The sequence below is a fragment of the Panthera uncia genome, chromosome B4, assembly GCF_023721935.1.
Source record: "Panthera uncia isolate 11264 chromosome B4, Puncia_PCG_1.0, whole genome shotgun sequence".
In the NCBI taxonomy this organism is placed as follows: Eukaryota; Metazoa; Chordata; class Mammalia; order Carnivora; family Felidae; genus Panthera; species Panthera uncia.
Window position 1 is genome coordinate 50,852,728 of NC_064809.1, and position 14,773 is coordinate 50,867,500.

At 37.3% G+C, this 14,773-nt stretch overlaps 1 protein-coding gene across 8 annotated transcripts in view; it reads left to right on the forward strand.

Annotated features, from left to right (window-relative positions):
• PLEKHA5 (pleckstrin homology domain containing A5) overlaps nt 1-14,773 on the forward strand; it is a 241,300-nt gene that overhangs the window by 79,294 nt on the left and 147,233 nt on the right. Inside the window, exon 1 of one of the 8 annotated variants that reach the window (XM_049625161.1) lies at nt 3,514-5,262. The exons of the other annotated variants lie outside the window; for them this stretch is intronic. The gene's annotated coding sequence lies outside the window, so the exon portion shown is untranslated. Of the gene's footprint in view, nt 1-3,513; nt 5,263-14,773 lie in introns of those variants that run through there. 8 annotated transcript variants of the gene reach the window in all.

The following is a 14,773-nucleotide window of genomic DNA, read 5'->3' on the forward strand; positions in this document are numbered from 1 at the left end:
CACTGGTTGACCTGCTGTCTCTCATCTCTTAACTGTTTTGCCCTCATCCCTACCACACTGTGGACACTGAGGCCTTCCTTCTTCTCCCTAGATATGCTAACCTTAAAGCCTTTAGACTAACTGTCCACTCTATCTGGACTCCTTTTCCCTCTTTCTGCTACTGTGTAAGATGTTGCTTACATGTTGCCTGTTCAGGACTTGTCTTGACCATCCATTCACTCGGTTACTCAGCCTGTCTTAGTTGTTTGCATAATAACCCTTTCCCACTATCTTATATCTTGTTCATTGAGTTTTTTCCCTAATAAGAATATAAGCTCTGTGAGAGGTCTTTGTAACTTTTATACCACTGAAAACATTTCCCTAATACATACAACAGTGTCTGATAGAGTTGATGCTTGATAAGTATTTGTATACTGAATGAATAAATGAACAACAGAGAACAACTTGTTTTTTAAGAGTTCCAAATTTCTGTAATACTTAATATTTTAACTAACTGATTAAGAATATCCTTAAGAATAATGGGAGAAAAATATGATTGTTCTGATTTGGGGAAAGAGGCATTAGTGCTCTGTGTCTTAGTAGAAAGCAGAAAATAGTCCCACCCCATCCTCATTTTCTCTTTTCATGTGCACAATACAGTATTTTCAAAATATTCTTCTCTTATGTCTTAATTCAGAAGCAAAATTGTTTTGTGTTTGCTTTTGTTTTTCTAGGAAAGCATGAGAGGTTTTCTTTATACTCTAAGCGTTGTCTCAAGCAAGAGACTGTTTGAATGCCAAAATAATGTATAATTAAGTCTATTCATTATCTTGCCGCATGCTAAGTAGATGCTAAGGGCTTATCACTGCAGTAAAAGTCACTAGGATATTTAAGTTTATTTTATGAAATATGTTTTAAAATTTAGCTTTTTCAGACAACAAATTATCATGCAAAATGTATTCCTTTGCCCACGATTCTTGCAAATACATGCCCCAGATTTTGTAGGGATTCTTCCTGTTACTACTTGTTATTGGACACTTCTGGGGGCTCACTTTTTTGCTGTATGTATTTGAAAAAAATTCCTAATTTCATTGCATTAAGACTGAAGACTTTTAAAAAGCAAAGTGCTTCCACATTTTTAAATGCCATCTGAAGATTTCTGAGTGAGAAAGCAGTAAAAAATAAAAAGGAATCTTCTACCGACAAGTTGTGTAGTGTCAGTACTTCATGATTATTTATGTATCCATGTCTCCCTGCACACTAGCGAGTGCCTAGAACAGTGGCTTGTAACCAGAGGAACCTCAAAATCATGGAGAGAGCTTCTTCATAATGTCTGGCCCCACACCAACTGGTCAGATTGAAAGATTTCTGGACCCTGACTACGTGTGCCTGAGTTTTTCAGCTACACAAATGATCCTAATGTGAACTATGGTGAAAACCAAAATGGCGACAAGTTGCAGTAGAAGGTTCTCGCGCTCCCTTCCATTCTCCCTCCTCTTGTCTCCGGTTCCCTCCCTGTAGTTCACTGTCCAACGAATGGCAAGTATGTTTAGTCATAGAGATATCCGTCCATCCTCCTGCACTGCACCAGAACTGTGCAAAGTCTTTAGAGGTTACTCACTTGTCATAGAAATAGATTATATCTTTTGTTGAATTTTTACAGATTCATTCATTCTTAGCAGAGTAATATTTAGGAAACATTTTATCAAGTTTTGTAGGTAGAGAAAGGGTAAGCAAATCAATGGTGAGGGGTCCCTGAGTGGCTCAGTCAGTTAAGCATCCGACTCGTGGTTTCAGCTCAGATCAGTGGGATCGAGCCCTGCATCTGGCTCTGTGCTGACAGCAGGGAGCCTGCTTGGGAGTGGCTCTCGCGCGCTTCTCTCTCTCTCTCTCTCTCTCTCTCTCTCTCTCTCTCTCTCTGCCCCTCCCCCGCTTGTGTGTGTGCACACGTGCTGTCTCTCAAGATAGATAAATAAATAAACATTTAAAAAAAAGAACGATAAGAGATAAAGATGTTTAAAAAAGGTAGGATCTCTAATTAAGATCAAAGGTAAATGTAATTATAAGATTACCTCAATGTTAAATCACAATGCTAAAGTTGAATGTATAGGAGAGAGAAAATTCAGGTTAAAGAGCTATTATTAAGTAGCATGGAAGAATCCAAAACGTAAATTAAAAAATGGCTGTGCTATGCCAGTGGGCTGGAATTAATGCCTTTTTACCTACTTTTGTGTCTGCCGATCTTTCCAAAGTTATATCCTTCATTTAGCTGTTGAGCACATGACCAGCCTAGCTCCTCCATTATGCAGGATATAAAGCACTTCTTGCTGTCTGCTTCCAAATTCCACCCCTGAATATTAGCTTCCCTTCCTCTCTTTTCTCTCTTCCCAGTTTTGACAGCCTACATTTGCCAGCACTCACACCAGTGCGGCCAGTTCCCAGTCCTCTGCTGCTCTGCCTCCAGTCTGGCCGTTTCCTCTTCCCTGCATCTTCTTTCTGGTCCAGATCCTCGTGTTTATCCAGGGCATTTCAAAAAGGTCACCCCCCTCCCAAAGCCTTCTCTAAATTTCCCTCATCAGAATGCTGTCTCTCTTCCCTCTAAACTCCCCAGTGCAGCAAGGCACCTCTCTCTTTTGCTGTGATCACCTTGTAATAGTGTCATGTATTCTTGCCTCATCTTCTACAAGCTCGTTTGAAGACAGAGATAATCGTCCTTTTGTTTGTTTCTACTGTACATTGCCTTGCACCATGCCTCATATGTAACATGTTTTTAATAAGTATTTATAGATCAGAAGTAGATTTGTTACAGAGAGGGAGGCAAGCCATAAGAGACTTTTAAATACAGAGAACAAACTGAGGTTGGAAGGGAGTTGGTGGGGGGGGAGCAGGGGACAGGGAAAATGGGTGATGGGCATTGAGGAGGGCACTTGGTGGGATGAATACTGGGTATTTTATGTAAGTGACGTATCGCAGGAATCTACTCCCAAAGCCAAGAGCACACCATATACACTGTATGTTAGCTAACTTGACAATAAATAATATATAAAAAATAAAAATAAAAAAATAATAATAAAGCAGTTTTTTCTTCTAATAAAATAAATATTTATTTATGGCACAAAAAAAAAGTAGATTTGTTTGTTTTAGTGAAGAACTTTTCCTTTCTCCTTCAGAAATCATAGTTTTCTAAAAGTTCTTTTTTAAAACAGAATCATCACCCTGACACATACTGTGCACAAAACTTATTAGACTTAACAATACATAAAACATATGCATGTTGACACTTTTTGATACCTTGTATGACTCTTGGTATTTGCTTTTATTCTGTGCTCCTTCTTTTCCTGGGCTTTTTCTTTAGAGAGAGGATGCTTATGTAGCATACATTGCCCATAGACCTTGCAATTAAACCTACCTAACACTCCTTGGCAATAAGAATGAGCTGCTTTGATAGAATGCTAAAGAAAATGATATGTTAGTAGCTTTCTTTGAACTTAACACTTTTTTTTTTTTTTTTTGGGGGGGGGGGGGGAAGGTATTGGAGTCAGGTGTGGTTCCGTAAATAGTTGTCCATGTTCTTTTTTTAACATTTTTTTAATAACTTCTCTGAGCCTTTTAATGATCTTGCCTCACCATCTATGAAAGAAGGGCCTTATCTTCATTGCTCCCATGGAATTTGTTTCCTGTGCCTTCTTACTTCCCCAGGTCTTCCAGATTAATTTGGAGTCAGGAGGGAAGGGGAAGCAAGGCTACTATTTACAAAATGGTCTCATCTTGTGGGGTGCCTGAGTGGCTCAGTCGGTGTAACATCCAGCTTCGGCTCAGGTCATGATCTCACGGTTCATGAGTTCAAGCCCTACGTTGGGCTCTGTGCTGACAGCTTGGAGCCTGGAGCCTGCTTCAGATTCTGTGTGTCTCCCTCTCTCTCTCTACCCCTCTCCTGCTCACACTGTCTCTCTTTCAAAAAAAAACATTAAAGAAAATTTTTTTAAAAAATGAGATATTTGTATTGGGGTAGTTAGGTATTTAATGATGGGGAAGTGTAGAAAGGAAAATCGTAAATTAGTATATGGACACAGTTAGATGGGTTAGCCCCACTCTGCCTGTGGTTTGCTATCCTTAAGCTTGGCGTGTATCGAGTGTATGAACACTTCCGATTTTCAAGGTGAAAATGGGAAGTGGATTCATAAGAATTTTCTGTTTGTTTTTGGTGGGGCTATATCTGCTGTGCTAGTTTTTTTTTTTTTTTCCTGAAAGATTTAAATGGTCATAGTGAGCATCTTGACCATATTTCCATCTTGCAAAAGTGTATGGCCTTTGTAGCAACTTACTCGGCAAACCAGGCAAATTAGTTATTTGATTACATAAGCATACATATGCAAACTATGTGGTTGATTTGTGTGTGGGGGCGGGGGGGAATTTTTGTAAAAATTATTTTTAAGAATGCAAAAAAAATTTATTAATCCTGTATAACTTTATCAATATTTGGGTGACATCTGTTGTTACATAAGCTTATAATTCATTATATAATATATACTCTATAGATGGGAAAATCTTTACTGCTATATTTTTGAAGATAGCAGACATGTTTAATAAAGATAATGAACATTTCAGTTTATTGATGTGTATTAATATTTCCAAAGGCAAAATTAAAATACTACTGGATAGTTTGCAGATTGTTTTATTTGATGTATAGCCAAGAGTACAGAATAAGGGGTTAAAAAGTGAAATGGGAATGGTTTATCGTTTGCCTACTCAGTGGTCAGATTTATTTTTTGGAATCACATCCTGCATGTCTTGATATTTTCAGTTCATTTCAGTATTTTGGGAGATACCTATGTTGATATAGTTAATGAAATACTGAAGCCTAAGGACTTGTTTAAAAAAAAAAAAGTATAGAGATAATTACTTCCAGTCACATCAAGTTAAATGAACCACAAAAATCATGAAGTCAAAAACAAATCAATTATCATTTGGCAGTTCCGTTTAGTTTATTGCAGTTAATGATCTTCGATTGAATTTGCAGCTCTCTGGGTTTGTTTGGAAATAGGCCATCACATGCTGAGATGAAATACCAAGTCATTTAAATTAGATACCGAGCATGCTCATATGAAGTACTTACTCTTGGAGACTGCAGTGTGGTTCAGTTTTCTTCCAGTGGGAAGAGAAGAAAAGAGCTCACCGAGTGCCCTTTTGTCATCATTCTGTCAGAGGGCACGTAATTTGTCTTTGGAAACCAGAAGCCTGAGACAAAGAGAAGAATGCAGGTTTTTAGCAAAAGGCTATTTGGTGAGCTAATTAGCTGTTTTATTCTATTCTGTAATTCCTAGCAAGGCTGTTTCTTTACTTCTATCTACTGCTTGTTTTGTACTAAGCTGAAGCTTTCTGTAGCAAGTAACTTAGCTGAGATTGGGAGAAAATTGTTTCTGCTGCCAAATCTCACTCTTGAAATATTTTCAGTACATTCCTTAGGTGACAAGTTCATAAATTGCTATGATGATACTCCTTCGTGTTCTCCACAAATTTCATTTGCTCACTGGTGCTGAATAATGCTGGCAGGATTGTGTGCTGAGGGAGCGCAGGATATGTCTGCTTGGGCTAGTTTAGCATTTTTGTTCTTGTGTTTTGATGAAATTATAATTTTTGCTTTCACATTTCTGTACTATATCTTAAAAAGAAAAAGTAGTGGGTAAGATTTCATTTAGCTTAAAAGCAAGAATTCTTGAAATGAGAGGATATGTTACATAGTATATGTACATATTGTTATATAGATGATTCAGAAATAAGTTGGCTTTGTAATCTAATTGGTCATTTACAGTACACTAAAATAAAATGAAATTGACAACACTTTGTGAAATATGTTCCACTTATTTAGTATGCATATTTAGAAACCGTTCTGTTTTTAGTTCTTAAAGTAGCTACAGAAGTGTTTGGCATGTAATAGTTTTGCCGTTCTGGGCTCTTCTTTCTTCCCTTGAGCTCCTTAGCATGATTGCTAGGAAATGTTTCGTAGTTGTTTTTGTTATCCAAGTGCTCATGTTTTACCGTGAAGTTAAAGAGAGAAGTTTTTGTGCATTTTCCTATGTTATGCTCTCATAATATCATAACATTTAAAGTCTACAAATTATTAATTCATATTCAATTGATTTATATTTGTCGTAGATAAGCTTGGCAGCCAAATCTTCAGAGTGTTCTGAAAGTTAAAATTGCATACTCGGCATGAGATAAATCATTGTATTTTTTAAAGATTTGAAGAAAAGGCATAAAATTACCATATTTATTTCCTTGGAGGAAAATCATGTTCATTAGTAAATGTAAATGTCAGGTAGGGAATTTGAGGTAGAGAAGGTGTTTTAAAGAGTTCTAGAAAAACGATGCAGGGGGTGGGAGGAATAGGAAGAGAATACTAAAGGCTTAGTGCCTTCAAATGCCAGGCAATTATGTGATGCTTTCCTGAAATATCTTTATTTTGTGAACTGCCCCCACTATGCCATTTTCCAGGATTGGCACATGTGAAGGAGGTGGGTGTATACTTAAGCTTGTATGTTCGTGGAAAGGGAGGGTTAGCACTTAGAGATGAGGACTAAGTGGCAATACTCGAGAAGTCTGTTCCCACTTGTACATACTGACTCACTTGTGTGACCTTGGGCAGCAGGCGCACTCTGTTTGTTTCTACTTATTTTTAGTATAGTACTGTATCATGGAGGTTCATTTAAGATTTCTAAAGTAATAAGATTATTTCTTGGACTGTTGCAAAGATTTGTGAGGACTGTAAGTCATTCCCAGATACCTACTGTGGGGAAACAAACAAGTGTTGCTTTATAAGTTTTCTGTGGTCTTTGAAACTAATTTGCTAATACATATTTAGTTTGTGAATAATCATGAAATTTTCATGAAGAATTGTACTTTACCCTATTTTCTCTTATGTATTTAGTCCCATTTGCCTCTATTCATAGACCTTCATAGATCTTCAATAGAAGATAAATCGATAATCAGTTGAAGTCTGTTAAAGAAGAATATGGAGGAGTGCCTGGGTGGCTCAGTCGGTTAAGCATCCGACTTCGGCTCAGGTCATGATCTTGCGGTTCGCGGGTTTCAGCCCGCATTGGGCTCTGTGCTGACAACTCAGAGCCTGGAGCCTGTTTCAGATTCTGTGTCTCCCTTTTTCCCTGCCCCTCCCCCACTTGTGCTCTGTCTCTGTCTCTCAAAAATAAATAAACACTAAAAAAAAAAATTAGAAATACTGGGAGAGTGAAAGGAGGGAAATATGAGAAGAAGAGTGACTGATGACAAGGATTTCTTTGCCAGGTTTCTGCAGATTAAGCACATACCTGTATATTTTGTTCATTTCCAAATCATTAAGTTCATCTATTCATTTATTTAACTTAACATCTACCAATTAAGGATGACTTCTTTCCCTAACTTTTATGAAGTTCAGTAATGCTTAAAGATCCCAAGTGGTCTTCCCTCATGGTCAAGTAAGTCTGGGAATAATGGGCCATAAGGACTTATTTATGGCAGAACTTCTTGGCCTTTAACATCTTGTTCAGAACTTTATTCTAGAACTTAGTTTTCTCTGAAATATGATTTATTATATTTAATTGTAATGTATGATATAATTATATTTATATAATATATAAATATAAAATATAAATATAATTATATTTAATTATAATTAGTTTAAATAATATATGATATGAACATTTACCAAACATGTAAATAATTCTGAATTTGAACCCTTCTATTTGAAGTGTCTGGATAAGTGAAAGAGGAATTATGAGTTTGCTTCTGTCCTCCAGAAAATTGCCTCAATTCTTTTCTTGTTTTACATTTAAAAGAACAATCTTAGAAATATAGTGTAAATGGGATATAAAAGGTATGATTAGATTTGGGGATAGTGCTAGTGATATAAGCTGAACTTACATTTTTGAAAGCCTCAAACTCTGAACGTACAAGCAGTGAGCAAGCATGTATGAGGTATTTGGGGGGGCAATACGGCCAAATAAAGATTTTGATAATTCTCACAAGTTTTCATCCCTTCCCTTAAAGTTACTTCTAGATTACTCCTGTAGAGAAACAAACTAATTTTTAAAATATGGTTTGTAATGGTAAATGAGTGGTGTTTGTAGTCTGGTGGGCCAGACTAGCTTTGCCACTTGTGATTCAGGCAAGTGTCTTCTTTTCTCCATTCTGTGTTTTCAGTAATACACAGAAATGTCAATATTTTCTTTTAGATTATGAAAATTTAATTTTATATAAAGAGCCTAGCATGGTGCCACTCATGAAGTGTTTGATAAATGTCTCCTTAATTTCTGTTTGAAACAATTATGTTTTTGCTGTATTATAATTTTTTAAAAATATTACTTATCCTATTTTAAATACCAGACCCTCAGAAGTATGCTGATTTATAAATAATAATATGCTTAGAATATCTTTATATAATTTACTTTAAATTTTTTTTTTTTAATGTTTATTTATTTTTGAGACAGAGAGAGACAGAGCATGAGCTGGGAAGGGGCAGAGAGAGAGGGAGACACAGAATGTGAAGCAGGCTCCAGGCTCCGAGCTGTCAGCACAGAGCCCGACGCGGGGCTCGAACTCACGAACTGTGAGATCATGACCTGAACCGAAGTCGGACGCTTAACCGACTGAGCCACCCAGGCGCCCCTATATAACTTACTTTTAAAACCAGCATGTATACATGATAAAATGTTGAAGGAGACTCAACTTGCTGAGCCAACTTTTATAAGAGTCACTTGTAAATACCTATATGTTTCAGCTGTCTTTGACCTGGTAGACAAAGTGATGAATATTTTGGCTAAAAAAAATACCTCAAATTTGTTCATATTACTATAAAACAATGTTAGTATAAATAAAATCACTTTTAGTGAAATATGAACTCTTAAATTAGTGGAAACCCAACAGTGCCTGGCACACAATTGGCATTAAATGTTTTTCTCTTTCATGGTTTTCAGTCCGTATGAATGAATAACACTATTTTAGAGCTTATTATTTTCTGTTTCTGTGTTCTCTACTTTTGTGAAGATTGCTATTCTTTAAAAACGAAGCCCTTCCCATACTATTATTGCTTAAGAGAGACATTAAAATTATTAGACTCCATAATGTAATCTCCATAAATGAGCTGATAATATGAATTAGCAGGGGCTTTTTTTCTTTTGAGTTGTAAATAAGTCTTTGCTAACCTTGATAGACTTTTGTAATTACTTATACCCCAGAACTCTGGAACTCTGTGGCTCATCCATTGAAAATTTGTTGAAATCTGGCCTATTGTAGCCCTTACATAGCAAGATTGTTCAGCAAACGGGTGCATAGGTTGGCGCTGGAAAGATACCTCAAATACTGTGTCACTGGGGCCATGACCATTGTATATTAGCTTCTCTCTAATACATTTCTTCTTATACTGGCTTCTTGGCAAATTCAAGGTCAGTTAGCTGGCTTGATATAAAACTAATGAGCTCTCAGGGGTATCAGTGATTTAAGATAGGTACATCTGAAGTATATATATAATACCATTACTTGCCCTAACTTGGCATAACTTATGTCTTTAATTAGGCTATTAATAGATGGCCACAAAACACTCAGCAAATTCATGTGAGTTTAACCTCAGTCTGTAATTTCCTCAGTGTTTTGTTGATGGTGCCCAGATTCCCACTCCATTTCAGGTTGTCTTGAACCTGAATTCACAATCTCTTGGTTGTCATTCCTGGCTTACTGTTCCGCATCTAGATTCTTCTCAGCAACCTTTTATCAAGTCCCCTCTTGCATTTAGAGCTCATACATTTAGTCTGGGAATCAAGGTTTGGGATCTCTGTTTTCTTTGGTTTGTTTTGCTGTTTCTCCACATTACTCCTCAACTTAGACCTCCAGATCTTTGCTGGCACCTATCACATAGGATGCTTTCAGTAAGCCACATGTGCAAGCTCAGTCCTGCCTAGCTCACTCCAGACAGTTTCAGGTTCCTGTCCCCTAGCTTTCCTCAGGTGTCATCAGCCTGAGTAATAAAAAGTAAAGGCTGCGGGTCAGAATAAAAGTTAAAGTAAGAACAGCGACAATAACAACAGTAGCCTCACATCATTTTCAGACTTCCTCCCACCCATGTTAAGCTTGATATTAGAATGCAAGCAAGCCACCTGGGGCTCTCCAGTTTTTAGAATGCCTTTGTTTCCTTTGAATGACACTCTGTTGGCATATTCATCTTGCCAAATTGTCACAAATTTTCCTTGCAAGGGTTAAGCCTTAATACGGTTTGAATTACGGTTTTCCATAATAATTTCAGAATGATTTCTCCTCGGCAACTCCTCAGCTCGCTGGCCTTGAACCAGATTTTTTAACTTTTTCTCTTCCCTCAGGCTATGTTGTTTCTTCCCCATGATCCTGAATGCTGCCCAGGATGTTAAAGAATGGCCGTCATTCCCTTAGTTTACTTGAGTCTCGGGCCTTCTGCCTCTTCAGTGAAACATATCAGACTCCTATGAAAGTAAAATATCTGTTGGCTGCTCCCCTGGCCCACCCACTTACTTTAAGGGTTTTTTGCTTTAATTTTATTTTGAAAAATGGACAGTTTGATTAGTTAGCAGCTCAGAGGCTCCTGTTCTGGCACCTCTGTTAAATATGAAACCTAATTTAAACTGTGGGTTTCCTTGCTGTAACCTAATGAGTATGCATGTTCTCAAATCATCACTTATTCTTACAAGGGAGTGTATACATATTAACAGATATGAGGGGGAAGGAGTCCTATCCTGAGCTACTTAGGAACTTCAGATGGGCTGGTTGCTTGACCCCAGGATCCTCTGCAGATTCAGTGTGGGTCTTGTTTGGTCTCTGAGAATGGAGATCGGCCAGCTTTCTTACTAAGCTTAATGTAGAATCGGTATTTTGGTGGTTTAGTAAGCCATATATACTCTAGTGTAAAGGACTAGGCATTGAATATGCAGTATAGTGAATCTCTCATGAAAAATACATATCTTAGTAAAATGCTACAGATACTCTGTGATTTTTATCAGTGACATTTTGAAGTCTGAGTCTAAAATCTACTTTATAAAGATAGAAAACCACAAACCACAAGTCTAGAGCACAGGATCTATGGCTTATTTAATACAGATGGAACATCCCCCCTTAGCCATCATTTAGCATGGACAGTTTCCAATGGAAGAGGTTTAGGATTAGGAACCAAGACCTTCTCCTGGTCTCCTTAATGTCTGGTACACAGCTTGTCTGCTGTCTAGCACACATCTTTGGGGTTTTTCCCAGTTCAGATGAACTATGATGGAATTTTTTTTTCCTTTCTGTCAGAAAGAAAGTATGTTTTGGATATAAGCATAAATTTTCCTTGGAGCCATACTTTTTCCTTAAGAATAAATCTCTGAAATTACAGCTTAAGTCAATGAGAAAGTATGATTTGTCTACTAAAAGCGATTTTATAAGTATTCCAGAAACATATCTTTCCTTTGAGGACAAGTTGCTTGTGGCAAGAAAAGGAGAATTGCAGCAGTTAACATCTAGCCTGCAAAATCCATCTGGGAGATGGATAACTTCATCTTGGTAAATAGCGCAAAAATCTTTCCGTATAAACAAGTAGAAATTATAGGGCAAGGCATATGGAGATGGGCAACTTAATCAGCATATATCTGTATCTGTTTCCTGGTTAGACTTTCTCATGTTCACTACCTTTTCTCTACTTCCCTAAAGAATTAATACAGAAGCAAGAATTTTTTCATAACCAAAGAGTTGCCCTGTTTGTAGATTTTAACAGTGGCTTATGATAGAGTTATTGATGTAGTTCCAGACATTAATCTGAAGCTTAGCACAAGGGGTGCTTTCTAGGGCTTATGGAGGAGGACGACATTATATCCTTTTTCTTTTTTAATACTCAAAAATTATAATACTGTATAAATATTATGGACATACAAAGGAAATGAATTAAGAATGTCCATATACTCCCTATCTAGCATAAGAGAAAAAAAAATTGCCAATATATTTCAAAACTTGTACTGTATGTGAACCATTATTATTGTATTACAAATTTTGATTACTTTTAGGTAGCTGGGGAGTGATGTAATATTAAATACCGAATTCCTCCTTAATGTTAGATTTATAGCATAGATTTGTAAATAATTTTAAGAGAAAACAGTATATTGTTCAGTTTCTCTTTTTTCCTCCTACAACTGTTTTGTCATAACAAATTTGAATCTAGAGAGTGTTTTCTTCTGTATGAAAGTGTTCTTAGCAGTAATTGAAGCTACTTGATCAGGTAACTAAGATGGTGACTTTTAGCAATATTTGGGGATAGCGTCAGGGCTAGGAGAGAATGTAACTGTGGGAGCAGTTTTTGTATCTGAATTGAGTAGACTATGAATATAAAGAAAAGAAAACAGTGGATAATTGCCCCTTGGTACTTTGTTCTTGAGTTTTGTAAGGACCCCCTCCCCCCCCCCCCCCCCCCCCCGCCAACACACACACATATACCCTGCATAATGTCCTAATGCCTGGAATCTGGAAGATTACCTTTTGTGGCAAACACTTTGCAAATGTCATTAAGTTAAGGACCTTGAGATGGGGAGATTATCCTGGATCCTGGGGGCCAGGACTAAATACAGTCACAAGTGTCCTCATGGTGGGTAGGAGTGGCAGGGGGGAGATTTCAGCCCCGAGAAGAAAAGACACTGTGACTCTAGAAGCAAAGATGGAGTGATGGGACCACAAACCAAGGAATGCCAGGAGTCACCAGATGCTAGAAGAGGCAAGGAACTGGTTCTCCTCTAGAGCTTCTTGAGGGATTGTGGCCTTGCCAACACCTTGATTTTGGTCCAGTGGAACGGATTACAGCCTGAATTTCTGGCCTCCAGAACTGAGAGAGAATAAATTTCTGTCGTTTTAAGCCACCAATGTCATAATTACAGTAGTCATAGGAAACTAATAGAGCCCACAGAGCTGGGTTCATTGGGATCATTCACCTTCCATCCTGTCATGTCAGTCCTCACAAATCTCTGTCAGGCTACACTGTTCCTCCTGTCAGACCTATTGCACTATCAGAGAGCATATGAATAATCTCATAGCAGAGAAAGATCTGTACCAGATACCCAGAGTAGTGGGTATTATTAATCCTAGTTCATTATGAATCTTCAAGAAATTTCTGTGTAGAGTTGCCTGGGTGGCTCAGTCAGTTAAGTGTCCAACTTTGGCTCAGGTCACGATCTCACGGTTCGTGGGTTCAAGCCTTGCATTCTGCTCTGTGCTGACAGCTCAGAGCCTGGAGCCTGCTTCAGATTCTGTGTCTCCCTCTCTCTCTGCCGCACCCCTGCTCGTGCTCTGTCTCTCTCTCTCTCTCAAAAACAAATAAACATTAAAAAAAATTTTTTTTAATTCTGTGTAAACATATCTAGTTCGTTCTAAAGGGATTTAAGACAGTTTGCTTACAAATTTGAAAACAACAGAGGGGGAACATTAATTTAAGACAAATAAGAAAGATAAAGCAAAGAAAAATAGTGATAGAAAAATAATGAAGTTAGGAGAGACTTTGAATAAATCAACTTACCTCTACAGACCTTCGATTATTGACCTGAGAACCAGGCCTGTTATTTTAAATCCATGCGAGGATTAAGCAGAAAATTATAAAACGTTGCTCACATTTTAAGTTGTTTAATATTTGTCATTGCCATGTTATACCCCATGACCACAGTGTTTGCTAATTGAATTTTCAGAAGAGATGGAGTTCTTTTTTGTCTTTATAAATATAATACAAAACATTTTGCAAATCACATATCTGATAAGAGACTTGTGACTAGAATATATTTTTGAAAACTCCTACAACTCAATAATAAAAAGACAAATAACCCAATTTAAAAATGGGCAAAGATCTGAACACTTTGCCAAAGAAGAATAAGTACTTGAAAGATGCTAAACATCATTAGCCATCAGAGAAATGCAAATCAAATCCATAATGAACTATCACTTCAAGCCCACTAGGATGGCTATAATCAAAAAGATGGGCAATAACACGTGTTGGCAATGATATGGAAAAATTACAGCTCTTCTCCACTGCTGCCGGGAATGTAAAATGATGCAGCTGCTTTGGAAAACAGTTTGATAGTTCTTCAAAGATACACATGGAGTTACCAAATGACCAGGCATTCCACTCCTAGCTACATACCCAACAGATTTGCAAACGTGCATATACGCAGAACTTGTATGTGAGTATTCATAGCAGCGTTTTTCATTATAACCAAAAAGTGGAAACAAATCACAGCCAGCTCAAAAATGGATATATGAAATGCATTCTATCTATGCAATGGAATATTGCTTGGTGACAGATGAAGTGCTGATACATGCTACCACATGAATGCACCTTGAAAACATTATGCTAAGGAAAAGGAACCATTCACAAAGGACCACGTATTCTGTGGTTCCACTTGTATGAAATATCCAGGATAGGCAAACCCACAGTGACAGAACATAGACTGGAAATTGCTAGGGGCTGGGGAAAGGAGGGTATAAGGAGTGACTGCTGTGGGTGCAGGTTTTCTTCTAGGGTGATGAAGACGTTTAAAATTGTGGTGATGTACAATTTTGTGGATGTACCAAAACCAATTGAATTGTACACTTTAAATGGTTGAATTTATGGTATGTGAATCAAGCAGTTATTTTTTTTAAGTATACTAGATTATTATAAAGAAACTGGAAAATACAGAAAACTATAAATAAGGCCATAAAAACTACTGGTAATTCACCAGAGAACCATACATTTTTTGCGTTTTGCCTTCTCATTTTTCTCCCACATTAT